The 17,561-nt window shown below is 42.3% G+C and overlaps 2 long non-coding RNA genes across 2 annotated transcripts; both read right to left on the bottom strand.

The window, feature by feature from the left end:
* Positions 1-5,470: 5,470 nt before the first annotated feature.
* Positions 5,471-6,601, bottom strand: LOC145739513 (uncharacterized). Its single transcript, XR_014181063.1, has 2 exons — positions 5,847-6,601; positions 5,471-5,792 (listed from the first exon to the last, which is right to left on the bottom strand). It is a non-coding gene; the product is annotated as an uncharacterized LOC145739513 (long non-coding RNA).
* A 5,215-nt stretch (positions 6,602-11,816) lies between these two features.
* Positions 11,817-12,407, bottom strand: LOC145739514 (uncharacterized). The gene is made up of 2 exons (XR_014181064.1): positions 12,193-12,407; positions 11,817-12,138 (listed from the first exon to the last, which is right to left on the bottom strand). It is a non-coding gene; the product is annotated as an uncharacterized LOC145739514 (long non-coding RNA).
* Positions 12,408-17,561: the final 5,154 nt, after the last annotated feature.

Raw genomic sequence — 17,561 nt, 5'->3', positions numbered from 1 at the left:
ACTACAAAACAGAGACAAGGATCTAAGGGATTTAAAAGAAGCAATTGTAGACCCTGATAACAGTACCTGCGACGCAATAACACGACGGAAGGCGAAGAATTTCAGGTTAAGGGACAACATATTATACAAAGCCACCACAGATAAAGACGGCTTAGAATATGCGCTCGTAATACCACGGGCACTAAGAGAGGAAGTGCTATGGGAAGCCCACAACGCACCCACAAGTGGACACATGGGCATGACCAAAACCCTGAGTAGACTAAGCCCAAAGTACTACTGGGACAACATGGTGAAGGACGTGCATAAGTACATCCGAGGATGCAGGGATTGTCAAGCAAGAAAAGGGCCCTCAAACAGGAAACCCCTGGGGCTACTCCAGCCTATTCAAGTGGGACAAGTGTTCGATCAGCTGGGGATAGACCTATTGGGTCCTTTTCGGAAAAGCAGTCTGGGAAGAACAACCATTGTGGTGGTAACGCGTGGATACGCGATAACAGCGGCCCTACCTAACGGCAAGGCAGGGCCAGTAGCAAAATTCTTGCTAGAAAAAGTGCTCTTAATACACGGTGTACCCCGTACTATTCTGAGCGACAGGGGAAAGGTGTTCCAGTCAGAGATAGTGCAAGAGCTTCAACAAATAATGGGCGTCCAAAGCACCTTCACCACAGCATACCACCCTTCGTGCAATGGATTGACGGAAAGGCTAAACAAAACACTAGCCGACATGCTGTCTCTGTATTGTAACACGGAACAAACGGACTGGTGTTCGTACCTGCCCTTCGTCACCTTCGCGTACAACACGGCGAAACAGGAGACAACACAATTCACGCCCTTTGAATTGATATTTGCACGAAGCCCGACTCTGCCGTTGGATGCAGCACTCTTGGAGAAAGAAACGAGCACGAATGCCAAAGAGCTAAGGGAAAAAGCGTTGATAATAAGGGCATTGGCCGTAGACAACATACAGAAAAAACAAGGGAAAGATAAGGAGCTCTACGACGCTAAACATAGAGAAGGGGAGTATGAAGTTGGGGACAGAGTAAAAATATTCATACCAATAAGAAAAGTGGGCAAGAGCGAGAAATTGTTGTTAAGGTGGTTCGGGCCATATAGAGTTACAAAAAAAATAAGCGAGGTAAATTACGAAGTAAAGCAAGAGGGAGGCAGAAAAACTGATGTGGTACACATAGGCAGAATACTACCATTCTATGACGAATGGACATTGGGAGACATATCAGAAGAAGAAGAAGAGGGGGATGATGAGGAACACAGGGCGGCCAGATCCTCGTAGAAGTAGTAGCAGTACAAAAAAAAAGGGTAGACAATTCAGAGTAAGGGAAATTAGTAAGGTAGTAGAACATAATTATCGTTAATGAACACATAACATAGTTTTAAGAAAAAATATATAAACATATCTTTTTGCATGATACCGGGCCACACGAAAGCAACACCACCTAACACACAACACAAGCACCGGACCGAGACAAACCACCTGCCAAAAAAAAAAAAGAAAATCACAGTGTGCACCAATAGACGGCAGCACCAGTACGTCCTGGGAGCTGGTAGCCTTGGTATCCGTGAACTGAGTAACGGCCAAGGATGCTGGAACGTTCAGACGAGCCCTCGGGCGCTTAGCGTAATTAGTGGTTAAAATTATAAGACTTTGGATAAATAAAGGATTCGTTCCACCACATAAACCCACCTGATAGCATGTAAGGGATTTTAGACTTGTACAATTAGGGTATTTTAGTGTCCGGGGCGAACACTTTCTAGGGGAGGGGCATGTAACATAGAAATTACACTAGGTACCGTTACCTTAAGTTACCCCGGTCTCCCCCAGTACAATGTTTGTGTCAGCAATATTGGCGAATTGGGGTCATGATGTGAGTATAAATACTGTACCAAAAGCACGTACAGATTACTGATCTCTGGGTTAGTCTGGGTACGCCTATTGTGCAACTTAACGTGGAGCAGTAGGTGACCAAGTGCCACACCCTAGATCAGCCCTAGCAAAGGAAATAGTGTGGGCGCGCAGCTTAAGTTGCCGTTCCAGCTTACCTCCCTTTGTTAGGTTCTTCACGTCTTTGCCGGCTCGGTGAATGCCCTCGGACCTAAGTCTAGGGTTCATTCACCACCGCTAAAGCGCTGCCCTCCGTGTATCATCAGCCTAGCCAGTTTCACATCATGCTCCCAGCCATCTTGACCATCTGGGGGTAAGATAACTATCTAGACAATAAGGCACAACTACTTAAATAAAGTGGGTTACTTGTGGAATCCTGTGTGTTCTTCCCCCTTAACCAACCCTTAACGTGACAATATAGCAATAAAATGCATTAGCATTGCTATCTCGGAAACTATAGTTGATAGAGTTTTAGTTAAATGGAGACAAAGTTGCGCATTTGATTGCTGAATAATTTGTTAAAAAAATGCAACATTTTTTTTTATTGGTCACAATCAGAATTAACTCCCATAGAGGCCTTACAACAGCAACTGACATTGGCAATGGGCCTGTCCCACAATTTTTTTTTTATTTCATAACTACAAAGACGGATTGAAAATATTATACCCGTATTTTTTTGTTTTCAAAAATATTAAGTCTAAATAGAAAAAAAATGATGATAAAAACTACGTTAATCACATGTTTAAAACGCCCGCCGCCGGTGACGTACTACACTATCAACCAATCAGCGACAAGAAGTGAAACAGATGGCGTGCAACAGCCAATAAAATCGCCCAGAATTACGTACGTCACATGCGCGCCAAAACAGATCTTTTAAATTTAATGGACAAATTCAAACTAATGTAGGGACATTTACGACCATAATTTTTTCTTCAAGAATATGAAAAATTAGTTTTTTGATCCTATTCTTTCGATTCCAGTCATTAAAACAAAAATTTATGATATGTGGGATAGGCCCATTGAAAAATGTACACCGACAATAAAAAACTCATTCTACCAGCATACATTACCCAAATTCATTTTAAGACTTATCAAGCATAAAACTGTACAGACTATACACACAAACACAATACAACGAACTAAAACGAACACTTAACCATCTTAACAGGAACATTAAAACTCTAATTGAACAATACCGACAAGACTAATGGCTTGAAGCGCCAAGAAATAGAAAAAGACCGAGGCAAGTCATATTGGCAAAAAAATAAAAAGCTGGCGCAGTACAAAAAAACTAATAATATTGTCACAAGTAGATTTTCGTTAATTACTTAGTCAGCAAATAATCGGCCACTGACCGAAACAAGTCGTCGACCACTTGGGTTGCAAAATAAGCAATCGAACCTTTTAGAACGGAAGCTAGCTAAGGTGTTGCAATCGCCAGTCAGCAATAAGTCATCAATTGTTCGGACAATGATCCAAGTGCTTAGACAAGCAATTAAGAAATTGAACTGACTAAGGGATCGCAATACCTTACAATAAATAGCCGAGAAATTGGGAAAGAAAAGTTAGTTAGAAATTATCCGCGAAACTAAACGGTTCGGTCGCGAAAGTTAATGGAACTCTACCCTGACACTTACCCTCGTCCAAAATGGTTTGTGAATTAATTATCATGTAAGTACAAACCTTATAATTTGAATGAAACCAACTTATGTCTGACCATGCTTTTTATAAATTCAGTTTTCATTTAATTTTTCTTTATTAGTTTCTCTATGAATAAACGTTGTTGTTTTTGTTATCCAATCTTTGAGTTTAACTTGACTACGACCCCAGCCTACACGTCCCCGCGTTACGACTAAAAATTAGATCGTGACAATATGGGCACTATTGACGAAAACGGAATAGAATGCCACACTGACAAAGACAAAGCTGACGCGTTTGCCAGACACTTTCATAGAGCTTTCAGCATATCGACTAACCCTAACGTTGACAATAACAACTGGAACACCATTAACAATTGGTACTCAAACTTCTTTGAAAACTCATCACAAAACACTTACAAACTAATTACAGACACAGAATATGACGAGGCAATATCTCACATCAAAAACACAGCACCGGGAAAAGACAAAATAAAAGCCAAAATACTTAAAAGCCTATCTCAAGAAGCCGACAATCTGATCCTTACCCAACTTAACCACTGCATTGCAACAAACAAAATTCCAAAAACATGGAAAAATGGCATAGTTATTCCCATACCAAAAAACGGAGTGGACAACACACATACACAAAACTACAGACCAATAACATTACTCCCGGTATTGAGCAAAGTTTACGAACACATAATAAAAAACAGACTGCAAAAATTAATTGGACAACATATCCCCGCATACCAATTCGGTTTCAAAGAGAATCAGTCCACTATTCATCCACTTTTTGTCTTAACAAACAACATCCAAACTACTCACCTTAACGACGGCAAATCAGCATGTTTATTTATGGACATCAACAAAGCCTTTGATAGTGTCTGGCATAAGGGCTTACTGTATAGGGCGAGTTATCGATAGAGTAAAGTTAATTATCTCATTTGTTTGGAGAAATAACAACAACAAACTAAAAAAGTTAAATACAAGAGTTTTAGAGCATATTAAGATGCATAATTTAAAATTACTTTTGAATATACAAAATGGGTGGTTCATAAAGACGTGGCATGTAAAATATTAGTTTTTTTTTTGAAATAGAACCCCCTATTTCTTTAAACATTTTTATTTTCTCCATGGAATTCTAAAAATATTTTGTTAATAATGTCATACACCTAAACCTAATAAAAGTGATGGAAAAGAACACACAGCCTTGTCCACAAAAAATTTATTCAAACCCCCCAAAAAAGTTAGAGGGGTCGCTCGACATATGTTTCGGGCACATAAGTACCCATCTTCAGGAGCTCATATGACAAGGTGAAACGCCGGCTATCTTTCTTTAAAGGGGAGACAGCAAGACCCAAGTTTAAAATTAGTATGCCGTAAGGCCAAACATTACTGTTGTACTTAAAGAAGTTTAAAAAATCTTATTATGGAGAAAACACTAAAACTAAAGTAACACTAAATAATTAACATTATGTGTTAAGTAGGTCGGGGCGACCCTTAGAATTTAGAATTAAAATTAAAATTTAAATTAAAAACAGAACCTGTTCTGTTAGCTTCGTGCAACTGGGCATTAGTTAAGATAATTGAAATTTTAATTCTAAATTCTAAGGGTCGCCCCGACCTACTTAACACTCTCCTGCTCACTACTATAGGGCAGTTCGTAAATTTTTAAACCGTTACCCACAAAAATGGATCGGTAGTAGTGGATTCATAGGGTGGCCCCTTCGATCATGTGACTTAACGCTTTTGGACTTTTTTTATGGCGCTACATTAAAGACCCCGTTTATGTGAATCTCCCTACAACACCAGAAGATATGGAATAGGATACGCAATGCCTGCATGACAATAACACCTGTAATGCCGTAAGGGCCGTTCAACAAAATATTGTCACGTTGAGGGGTAGCTCAGTAGAAGAAAACCACAGGTATACAGGTAAGCCGTTTTTATTTAAGACAAATCAACAAAGGTCTTACCCCCAGATTGCCAAGTAGGCGAGGATCATGATGTGAGGAGCGTCTGAAGGGTTTCGCGGAGGGCGCACGCTTACCGGGGGTGAATAGAACCCTAGACTAGTGTCCCAGGGCATTCACCACGCCGAATAAGACGCGTTGGTACTGTCAAAGGGAGATAAGTCGGTACGGCAACTAATGCTGCTCGCCCGTGCTATTTCCTTTGACAGGCTGATTTCCGGGTGCTTGCACTTGGTTACCAACTGTTCCACTAGAAGCTACACAGATGGTAATCCCAGACTATCCCAGAGATCAGTGGTCTGTACGTGCTTTTGGTACCGTATTTATACTCACATCATGACCCCAATTCTCCAATCTTGCTGACACACACATGGTACTGGGGGAGACCGGGGCAACTTAAGGTAACGGCACCTAGTGTAATGTCTATGTTACATGCCCCTCCCCTACAAAGTGTTCGCCCCGGACACTAAGATACCCTAACTGTACAATTCTAACATCGCCTATATACTAATAGGTGGGTTTATGTGGTGGAACGAATCCTTTATTTATCAAAAGTCTTATAATCTAAGCCACTAATCATATTGTGCGCCCGAGGATTTGCCTGAACGTTCCAGCATCCTTGGCCGCTACTCAGTTCACGGATACCAAGGCTACTAGCTCACGGGTCGTACTGGTGCTGTCATCTATTGGCGCCTGCTGTGAAACCGTTTATTGGCCGGTGGTTCGTCTCGGTCCGGTGTCTGGGTTGTGTGCTCGGTGGCGTTGTTTTCGTGTGGCCCGGTATCATGCAAAAAGATATGTTTATATATTTTTTTCTTAAAAATATGTGTTCATTAATGATAATTATGTTCTACTACCTTACTAATTTCCCTTACTCTGAATTGTCTACCCTTTTTCTTTGTACTGCTACTACTGCTACGAGGATTTGGGCGCCCTGTGTTCCTCATCATCCCCCTCTTCTTCTTCTTCTATGTCCCCCAATGTCCATTCGTCATAGAATGGTAGTATTCTGCCTATGTGTACCACATCAGTTTTTCTGCCTCCCTCTTGCTTTACCTCGTAATTTACCTCGCTTATTTTTTTTGTAACTCTATATGGCCCAAACCACCTTAACAACAATTTCTCGCTCTTGCCCACTTTTCTTATTGGTATAAATATTTTTACTCTATCTCCGACTTCATATTCCCCCTCTCTATGCCTAGAGTCGTAGAGTTCCTTGTCTTTCCCTTGTTTTTTCTGAATGTTGTCTACGGCCAACGCTCTTATCATTAACGCTTTTTCCCTTAACTCTTTTGCGTTTACGCTCGTTTCTTTATCCAAGAGAGCAGCATCCAATGGCAGAGTCGGGCTTCGTGCAAATATTAATTCAAAGGGCGTGAATTGCGTCGTCTCCTGTTTCGCTGTGTTGTACGCGAAGGTGACGAAGGGCAGGTATGAACACCAGTCCGTTTGTTCTGTGTTACAATACAGCGACAGCATGTCGGCTAATGTTTTGTTCAACCTTTCTGTTAGCCCATTGCACGAAGGGTGATATGCTGTGGTGAAGGTGCTTTGGACGCCCATTATTTGTTGAAGCTCTCGCACTATCTCAGACTGGAAAACCTTTCCTCTGTCGCTCAGAATAGTGCGGGGCACACCATGTATTAAGAGCACTTTTTCTAGCAAGAATTTTGCTACCGGCCCTGCCTTGCCGTTGGGTAGAGCTGCAGTTATCGCGTACCTAGTAGCGTAGTCGGTTACCACCACAATGGTTGTTTTTCCCTGACTGCTTTTTCGAAAAGGACCCAACAGATCTATTCCCAGCTGATCAAACACTTGTCCCACTTGAATAGGCTGTAGTAGCCCTAGGGGTTTTCTGTTTGATGGTCCTTTCCTTGCTTGGCAATCCCTGCATCCCCGGATGTATTTGTGCAGATCCTTCACCATGTTGTCCCAGTAGTATTTTGGACTTAGTCTACTCAGAGTTTTGGTCATACCCATGTGACCACTTGTGGGTGCGTTGTGGGCTTCCCATAGCACTTCCTCCCTTAGTGCCCGTGGTATTACGAGCGCATATTCTAAGCCGTCTTTATCTGCGGTGGCTTTGTACAATATGTTGTCCCTTATCCTGAAATTCTTCGCCTTTCGTCGTGTTATTGCGTCGCCGGTACTATTTTCGGGGTCCATGATTGCTTCTTTTAATTCCCTTAGATCCTTGTCTCTGTTTTGTAGTTCGTCTATCTTTACTGTCGAGATGGTGAAGGTGGGCACGTCATCTAACTCCTCGATTTCCATATTATCTATATGTAGAGCGGGGTTGCGAGATAGACAGTCTGCGTCTTGATGCTTGCTGCCTTTCTTGTATACCACCGAGTAGTCGAACTCGGCTAGTTTTAGTGCCCACCGAGCTAACCGCCTAGAGTGGTCTTTTATGTTATGTATCCAACAGAGAGCATGGTGGTCGGTGACTATTACCACTGGTCTTCCGTAAATGAGATGTCTCAAGTATGCCATTCCCCATACAGCGGCCAGCAGTTCCAGTTCACTTATAGAGTAGTTTTTCTCAGCTTTTGACAGTGACCTGTTTATGTATGCTATGGGGTGGTTTTGCTTGTCATCTCCTTCCTGCAATAGTATCGCCCCAATGCCCTCTGTGCATGCATCTGTGTGGAGTGTACACCCGATATTAGGGTTGTAGTGTTTCAACACCGGGGCTGTCGTCAGCCGTTCTTTCAGTTCCTGAAATGCCTTTTCTTGTTCTGTGCCCCAATGAAATTTGTTTTTCTTTGTAGCCTCGTGCAGGGGTCGCGCCAACACTGAATAATTTTTTATGAACTTCCTGTAGAAGTTGCATAAGCCCAGGAAACTTTGAAGTTCTTTCGTTTTCTTCGGCGTCGGGAATTCTTTAATCCCTGCTAACTTCCCTTCTTCGGGGTATATGCCTTCCCCGCTTACTGTATAGCCCAGTATTCTTACTTGCTCCTGCAGATACTCGCATTTGCTGGGTTTAAGCGTGAGGTTAGCTTCTCTCATTCTTGTGAATACTTTTTCCAGCTTCTTGATGTGATCCTCTAGGTTTTCGGAGAATATTATTATGTCGTCTAAATATATCAGTATTTCTCTCCACTTAAGATCTCTAAAAACTTTGTCTGCTAGCTGCTGGAAGGTGGCTGGGGCGTTGCAGAGTCCGAAGCTTAGTACATTGAACTCATACGAGCCATGGCCTTGTGCTGTGAAAGCCGTATATTGCTTTGAAGATTCTTCGATCGGAATCTGCCAGTACCCCGAGAACATGTCCAGTGTTGTGAAATATCTGGCGTTTCCTAGATAGGTCAATATATCATCTATCTGCGGTAGGGGGTAGCAGGATTTCTTTGTCACCGGGTTAATGGTTCTCTTGTAATCCACACAGAATCTGGTGGAACCATCCTTTTTCTTAACTAGGACTACCGGGCTTGCCCAGGGTGAATGGCAGGGTCTTATTACCCCACAGTCTAACATTTCCTGTATCTGGGCATCTATTATTTCCCTTTCGTTCTGTGAGACTCTGTACGGGCGGCATTTTACTGGTTTGTTCTCAGTTACCTCTATCTTGTGTTCGATAAGGTCTGTTTTTCCCATGAATTTGGGTGATTTGCAGAACACATCCTTGTAACTCGACAATAATTGTTTTAATTTTTCTTTAAAGCGTCCTTCTGGTATGTGCTCTAGCTTATGATCCTCTAGGTTCACCCTTTCATCGTTTGATTGACGGACCGAGAATACCTGACTGTATGCCGCTTCTTTTCCCATTTTTGCTATGGTGGTGCCTTTATACACTATTCTTGGCGTTGGGCCGACGTTTTTGAGTTCTATCGTGGGGCTCTCTCTGTCTTGCCCGTAGTTGCCCAGCAGGTGGTTCCTGACCAACCAGTTTTCATTAGGCATCACGTGTGTTCCCTCTGTTGGAGTATTCTGCGGTCGTGTTTTTATTGTTCTTGTCTCGCCAGGCATGATGACCACGTCTTCTGTAGCCCTTAATTTAGTTTGTTCTGGCGGGATTTCCTCAAAGTAGTTTGGTAGGATTTCCCATCCTGTTTTCGCTTTGCTGGCGCGTGTTTTCCTCTTTCCTTTTCCTTTTGATATCCAGATTTCTATGTTGGTGCCTCTAAACGCGTCTGTTAGTATTTTCTTGTTGGTTGGCCAGCTTGTGGGATCGCCTCGTTGGCTTAACCTTGGTAAGGCGATGCTCCTAATTTTATGTTGATTCGCCCATTGTCTCAGTGCCGTGCAGCATCTTCTGAAAGGTTCGATGGCGACTGAATGGGCGTTTTCCTCTTTGGCCGTCATCTGAACTATCTGTCGGTCGTTTTTTGAGAAGAAATCCAGTTCTCCCATGTGAGAGTCATTCATTTTTTCTACCCCTGCGTGGCTTCTGATGACCTTAGCAATACCCCCGTCGTTGCAGGGTGTCGTGGATACTGTAAATGCCCAAGCCGTGTTCTTCGGGAAGGAGAAAATCGATCTGGGCACCTCGTGTATGCTAGGCTCTGGTACCCGTGAATTTGCTTGTTTTTCCCTGTTTTTTCCCGCTTTTGCTTGCTGGGTTGCTCTGCTTGGGTCACTTTTTTTGTTTTGCGGGTGTAAATGTGGGTTTTGTTTGCTTGTGCTTTTTGCTTGATGGCTAAATCTTATGGTTAATCCTTCTCCAAGGGTTAACGTTTTATTTGCCATGTCTATTATCGCTTTTGTATCCACCAAAAATTCCATTCCCAAGATGAGGGGTTGGGGTGGGTTTCTTAGTATAGTAGCTCGTATGTCCCATTTCCCTACGTAGTTCCCTACTATCTCTAGTGATGTTTTCGTTTCCCCCAGGCTGGGGATTTTCTGGCCCCCTGCCGTGAGCAGGAGGGTGGAGTGTCTTGTGCTTCTTTGCTTGTTTTCTATTAGGCGATCGCTTACTATGTTCAGCTCCGCCCCTGTGTCTATTATTGCTGGTATAAAAAATCCATTTAAAATAACGTTGATTGTTAATACCTTGTTGCACGCGGGCCCCCAAGTGGAGAGGGTGACGGGACTCAATTTTGCCACCCATTGTCGTTTGGGTGCTGCGGCCTGCTTCTGCAGGTTGCGGCGAAGTGCCCAATTTTACCACACCGGTAGCACGTGGGCCTGTTATCTCGTGCCCTAGTGACCGAGTAACGTCTCTGAGGCGGGGGGGTGCGCCTTGTGTCATATTCCCTTCTGGGCGGTGGCGGGGTCCTTTCGCCTGCATAAGGGCGGTGGTTTTCGTACCGTGCCGGTTCTCTGAAGCCCGAGTGATCGTATGCTTGGCGCTGCGGCCGGAATGTTGGTGTAGCGGGCCGTGGGGGTGGTTCTGTAGGGGCGTTATCTATCGTGATGCATAGCAATTTAATTTCTTTTAATGATCTAGGTGGCTGATTGGGAAAATGCGTGAGCCAGTAGTACTTAGCCTTTGTTTCGGTCGTCAAACCGTTTTGAAAAATTTCTTGGAATTCCCCGAAATCGACTTCCCGCTTGTATTCTTCATAAAGGACCCTTAGATCGTAGAAATAGTTCTTCGTGGGTTCTAAGGGACCCTGTGTTCTTTCTCGAACCTTCGCAAGTAGTCGTAGGCTGCTGTTATCGTCGCAGAATTCATTTTTGAAGGCCTGACATATGAGGGACCAATTACTGTCAGGGTGGCCTTCCTTGTATTCTGTGTACCATATATTTGCAGCCCCCTGCAAGAAGGAGTGAAAGTATAGAATTTTTAGGCCATCATTCCAATTGTTGGCCACGGCCATTCGGTCGTATGTCGCTATGAATGATTGCGCTGAATCTGTGCAAGGGTTGTATGTCGGGGGGCTGATGAATTGTGGCAAAGCGGGCGTTTTTTCTCCTGTTTCCACTGTGGAGATTGTGATGTTTGCCATTGTTCCGGTGTGCGCTTCTAATTCCTTGATTATCCTTTGGGGGTGTGTCTGTTCACGTATCGTTACGTTCTCTTCGTTTTCTGATTCTTCGTTTTCGCTTTGTCTTTCGTCTCTTTTTTCTGTTATTGTTGCGTCTTTTTGACGCACCAAGGTCAGGGTGATATATCTCGGTGTTCCTTCTGTATCCTGACCCCGTATGTCCCCTACACTTGAGCTTCTGTGCCTTGGTGCAAATGGGCTGTCTTTGCGGATCTCAAATTGTACCCTTTATTCATTCCCTTTTTCCTGCGCCGTTAACTGCGTCTGCGAGGGCGTGTCCACTAATGTGGGGATTAGCAGACGGGGATGAAACGAGGCGCCTCCACCATGTCACGTTGAGGGGTAGCTCAGTAGAAGAAAACCACAGGTATACAGGTAAGCCGTTTTTATTTAAGACAAATCAACAAAGGTCTTACCCCCAGATTGCCAAGTAGGCGAGGATCATGATGTGAGGAGCGTCTGAAGGGTTTCGCGGAGGGCGCACGCTTACCGGGGGTGAATAGAACCCTAGACTAGTGTCCCAGGGCATTCACCACGCCGAATAAGACGCGTTGGTACTGTCAAAGGGAGATAAGTCGGTACGGCAACTAATGCTGCTCGCCCGTGCTATTTCCTTTGACAGGCTGATTTCCGGGTGCTTGCACTTGGTTACCAACTGTTCCACTAGAAGCTACACAGATGGTAATCCCAGACTATCCCAGAGATCAGTGGTCTGTACGTGCTTTTGGTACCGTATTTATACTCACATCATGACCCCAATTCTCCAATCTTGCTGACACACACATGGTACTGGGGGAGACCGGGGCAACTTAAGGTAACGGCACCTAGTGTAATGTCTATGTTACAATATACTTAAAAGACTTAACATGTGTATTCAAGTAGACGGTCATATATTCGAACACTTATTACGCCCTAATAATTAAAAATAAGTTAGTTAAAATAGTTATTTATGTTTATAGGTTTTTTTTTATTTAGTGCTAACAAAAAACGAAGGAAAAAATTAAAAAAATATAAATAAATCGCAAACTATTAAAATTAGGTATATGTCATACCTAATAAAAGTTGAAGTGTTTGGAAAAATCTATAAGAAAAAATAATAATTCACAAGGTGTTTCGTTTCAAACAATCGAAATTTCTTAAGTTAATTAAAGAATTAGTCAGAATAAATTGAACGTAGCATCTAACGCAAGTTCATTTGCATAAATGTTTTTTGTGGTCTCTATATAACGTTCATACCAAATGTGAGTATTCTACCTTTAGAAACAATGTCGATACAGTCAATTTTCCGTCATAGTAAAAAGTAATAATTTTTTTGAAAAAAATTAAATATTAGATGAACTATTAGGTTTAGGTATATGACATTATTAACAAAATATTTTTAGAATTCCATGGAGAACCTAAAAATGTTTAAAAATATAGGGGATTCTATTTAAAAAAACTAATATTTTACATGGCAAGTCTTTATGAACCACTCTGTATAATCAAAAGTAATTTTAAATTATGCATCTTAATATTCTCTAAAACTCTTGTATTTAACTTTTTTTTTTGTATTTCTCCAAACAAATGAGATAATTAACTTTACTCTGTTGATGACTCACCCTGTACAAACTATACGAACTTCAAACTCCCAAATACTTACTTTACATTATCAAAGACTTGTTAGAAAATAGACAATTGGAAGTACGAATTGACAACACCTTTTCCTTTCCTTTCTCTCCAGAACAAGGACTACCTCAAGGATCACCGCTTTCGCTTTTTCTGTATAATGTTTACTGCCATGACATATACAATAACAACCTACAGAACAAAACACAAATAGACAAAACGGTATACATACTACAATACGCTGACGATACCGCTCTCATTGTCCATGAAAAGACTACTGAAAAAGCGGTAAACAGACTCCAGTCACTCACAAACAACACACTGACATGGTTTTATAAATGGCGACTAATACCTAACGCGACAAAAAATCAGCTTTTGCTTTCCAATCACAGAATTAACATAAACTCTCCTACAATAACAGCAGACGGCCATATAACTGAACCAAGATCTCACGCAAAATACCTCTGCATTACGATGGACCATAAACTTAAATTCACAAAACATGTACAAAACATCAGAACAGAAATGACAAAAAGAACAAAACATTTTTGCTCACTGACCTACAAGAACAAAGGAATTAGCACAAAGACGGCTACAAAAATTTACAAAGCAATCTGTAGACCACTACTTGACTATGGCAACGTACTCATGGCACGAGTACGAGTACTCAACGCTTCAGAAAGAACTAAACGACACATACAAACAACCGAACAAATCGCCCTAAGACTGATAACACGGATAAGACATCCCCAAAACTCACTCCACAATCCCCCAAATGAGTTACTGTACCAGCGCACAAACTTAACTAGAATAACAGAAAGACTAATAGAAATTCAATCCATTCCATTCCAAATTCAATCAAACAATTATAAATGTAACAAAATGTAATTTTAGGTTAAGATAAATGTTTGTAATACTTTATTTTAGATTATTAATTATACCAGAACTTAAAGTAAGCCCAAACCAACAAATGTACACAAGGGCAGAAAGACCATTCCGGTCGATAGCCTATTTCGTAATGAAATAAAGATTGTTTATATATATTGTTACGGTTTGGGCTTACTATGCTCGATACTTCTGAACGAGCGCTCGCCTCGGGATGAAACCGATGCGCCGCAATATCTGGCCGGGCGCGTATTAAAGTAGGCCACAGTTAGGAACCGAGTTTACCTGGAAGATTCTTGAATGATCAAGGCAACCCGCGAAGCGTTTCGCGGTCATTCTAGAACGTGGTTTGCGAATATAAAAGACGCGGTCTCGACCGCAGTAGTAGTGAATTTGGGAACGCGGATAAGTTTAAATAGCGGAATAATTGTGGAATTGTAGTAGTGTTTTTAGTAGCTGTGTTAATTATTGTACGGAGTGTTTTGAAGTGTAATAAATTTATTAATCGTTGAGTTAAATTGACTTTGTGTGAACCCACGGGAAAATCGTAACAATTGGTGTCAGAAGTGCGATCAGACTTTAGTGCGACGTGAATTTGAACTAAACTTCGGGTTAGAGACTTGTGTTCAGAACCGGACTAGAGATTTTCGGAACAGTGGTGTGTTAAATTTATTTTATGCCAATAACAAGACGTCAAAGTGCAAACATGGAGGCCCAATTTGCAGCTATTATGGCAATGCTTGAAAAACAAGAGGAAAAACAAGAAAGTATTCGACAACAAGACAAGGAAGAACAAGAAAGGATTCGACAACAAGACAAGGAAGAACAAGAAAGAATGAGACAACAAGATATAGAAATAAGCGTAGAAACAAGAAAACGTAACGTAGAAACATTGAACGTTCTAGCGGGGACCAAAACAGAAATCCAAGAGTATGTAACCCATAGTCTCAAAAGATGGAGTATGATGTTCAGGTAAAATTTAATGATGTTCGGGAGGACATTAATGATGTTCGGGAAGACATTAATAAAATTCAGAATGATGTTCGGGAAGACATTAATAAAATTCAGAATGATGTAGAGATAAAGCTACGCGACTTAGAGCGGAAAATTGACAGCAGAGGAGCCAGCTCTACAATGATCACCGGAAACGGGCTCAACAAGATCAAGCCTCCCACATACGATGGTCAAACTTCATGAGAACGTACCAACTCCAATTTGAGGCAACTGCAAATGCAAATGGATGGAGTAATGAGGAATTGGCTATAGCACTGGTGGTGGCATTACGAGGACCTGCATTGGAGCTGTTACAGACACTGCCTATCGCCCAACAAAGCAACTATGAAGCATTAGTAGCTGCATTAGAACGACGTAATGGGGATCAGCATAGGAAAGGAGTGTATCAAACACAATTAAAGGCAAGACAGCAGAAAATTGGTGAAAATCTACAGGAGTTTGAAGCCGAAATTCGTCGCCTTGTGCATCTGGCTTACCCAGCCGTCCCGGATGAAATCCAAGAAGAATTTGTGGCACAGTATTTTGTAGAAGGGATTCGAGATCCGGAGGTAAAGAAAATGCTGAAGATGTTCAAAGGGACCAACAGCAGCGATTTACTGGTTCGAGCGCTGGAAGTTGAAGCTGCGTGCAACGACTTAAAGCCAAAAATCAGGGCCGTGACTATTCAAGAGGAGAGAGAACCGCCAGCCGATCATGTTGCTACATCAATAAATGAAATTAAATCAATAGTCGGCCATTTAGTGCAACAAATGGCAGCATCAGCAAATGGTTAGTCCACACAGTTAGAACGGGCACGCCCGATCACTAGAGTGGAGTGTTATCGATGCGGACGTACGGGACACATTAAACGAGATTGTCGAGTAAGGATACCGTCCCGCTCTCCAACGAGGGACGTACAACCATCCAGAAGGGACCAGGAAAACTCTCACTAGTCAACATTACGGGGCGAATGTTGACTAGCGTAGACAAAGCCCCCAGAATTATCTCCATCAGAAGGCTGGGTAGATCAATGGGTAGCCTGAACGTAGATGGAAAGATGGATGCGATGAACGTTACTTTTACTTTGGACACCGGTGCGGCAGTATCTTTGATCCGGTCAAATCTTGTGGATAAAAGTCAAATTAAGCCTTTACGAAGAAGTATTCTCCTGCGCACTCTGACTGGAGAATCGGCTAAAGTTTGGAAGGTTTGGAAGCCTAAGAGTTCATCCTGTCAGCCAATCACCGCTATGAGTCATCCGTTAATGTTTTGGCATCTCAGACAGAAAAAATAAGAGGCAATTTCGAGCAAATAATCATTGGAGCAGAATTCTGGGAGCTGTGTTGGACTTGTAGGAAACCCGGACCGACCAGGAAGATGCATCATTGGGAAATCACTTGTAAATGGAGGAAGTGAAGTCGCAATAAGAGTTGCAAACATCTTTCCAGACGACGTCAAAATCAACAAAGGCGAAATTATTGCGGTATTCGAGCCTGTAGTCAAAGTAACCAATTGCGATGGGTTACCACAACAGGACACCGGACAACAGGACAGTTGGGGGAAAACAAGATCTTAAATGAACTTGAAAAGACCTGGAAACATCTGTCAACACCACAACTGAAGAAGGCTCGGAAACTGATTTTGGACCATGCTAGCATATTTGGAACACCGAACAATATGGGAAAAACTACCATTGTAAAACACCGAACTAACACCGGCAATGCACAACCGATTCGACAACCACCTAGGAGACTACCAATAGCCAAACAACAGGAAGTGCAGGAATTAGTGGACAGGATGCTTGACGACGGAGTTATAGAAGAATCCTGCAGCCCTTGGTCATCACCTGTTGTTCGGGTCACTAAGAAAGATGGATCAAGCAGATTTTGTGTAGATTACCGAAAACTGAATGACGTGACCAAAAAGGACAGCTATCCACTTCCCCGTATCGACGACACACTGACGACTTTGGCAGGATACTGTTGGTTTTCTACTTTAGATTTGAAGAGTGGGTACTGGCAAGTTGGCATTAATGGAGCAAGATAAGGAGAAAACTGCTTTTTCTGCTGGAAATGGGGTGTACCAATTCAATGTGATGCCCTTCGGACTTTGTAATGCTCCTGCTACGTTTGAAAGACTAATGGAAATTATGCTTCGTGGCCTTAACTGGAAGACTTTCTTGGTTTATCTGGACGATATCATGGTGATGGGAAAAACTTTTGAAGAACATCTGAACAACTTGCAAGAAGTATTTGCTAGAATAGGTGGTGCCCATCTTCGATTGAACGCCAAAAAGTGTTGGTACTTCCAAAAGCAAGTCGAATTTCTTGGGCATGTGGTGTCGATCGACGGAATTCAGACGGACGACAAGAAGATCCAAGCAATTAGAAAATGGCCAGTACCAAAGGATAAACACGAACTCAGAAGCTTTCTAGGACTTGCCACCTATTACAGACGGTTTGTGGAAGGATTTGCCAACATCCCAGCGCCGCTACATCAACTTACTGAGAACAAAACACCCTACTGTTGGAATGCCCAATGTGATCAGGCGTTCAGAAGGTTAAAGGCATCACTTTGCTCCAGTCCCATCCTCCGTTATCCACAACCAAACGGAAAGTTCATTTTAGACACA

This window comes from Ips typographus, unplaced genomic scaffold, assembly GCF_016097725.1.
Source record: "Ips typographus isolate SLU unplaced genomic scaffold, UJ_Ityp_2.0 IpsContig33, whole genome shotgun sequence".
NCBI lineage: Eukaryota > Metazoa > Arthropoda > Insecta > Coleoptera > Curculionidae > Ips > Ips typographus.
Note: the sequence above shows the minus strand (reverse complement) of the source record. Positions and strands in the feature narration are given on the sequence as shown.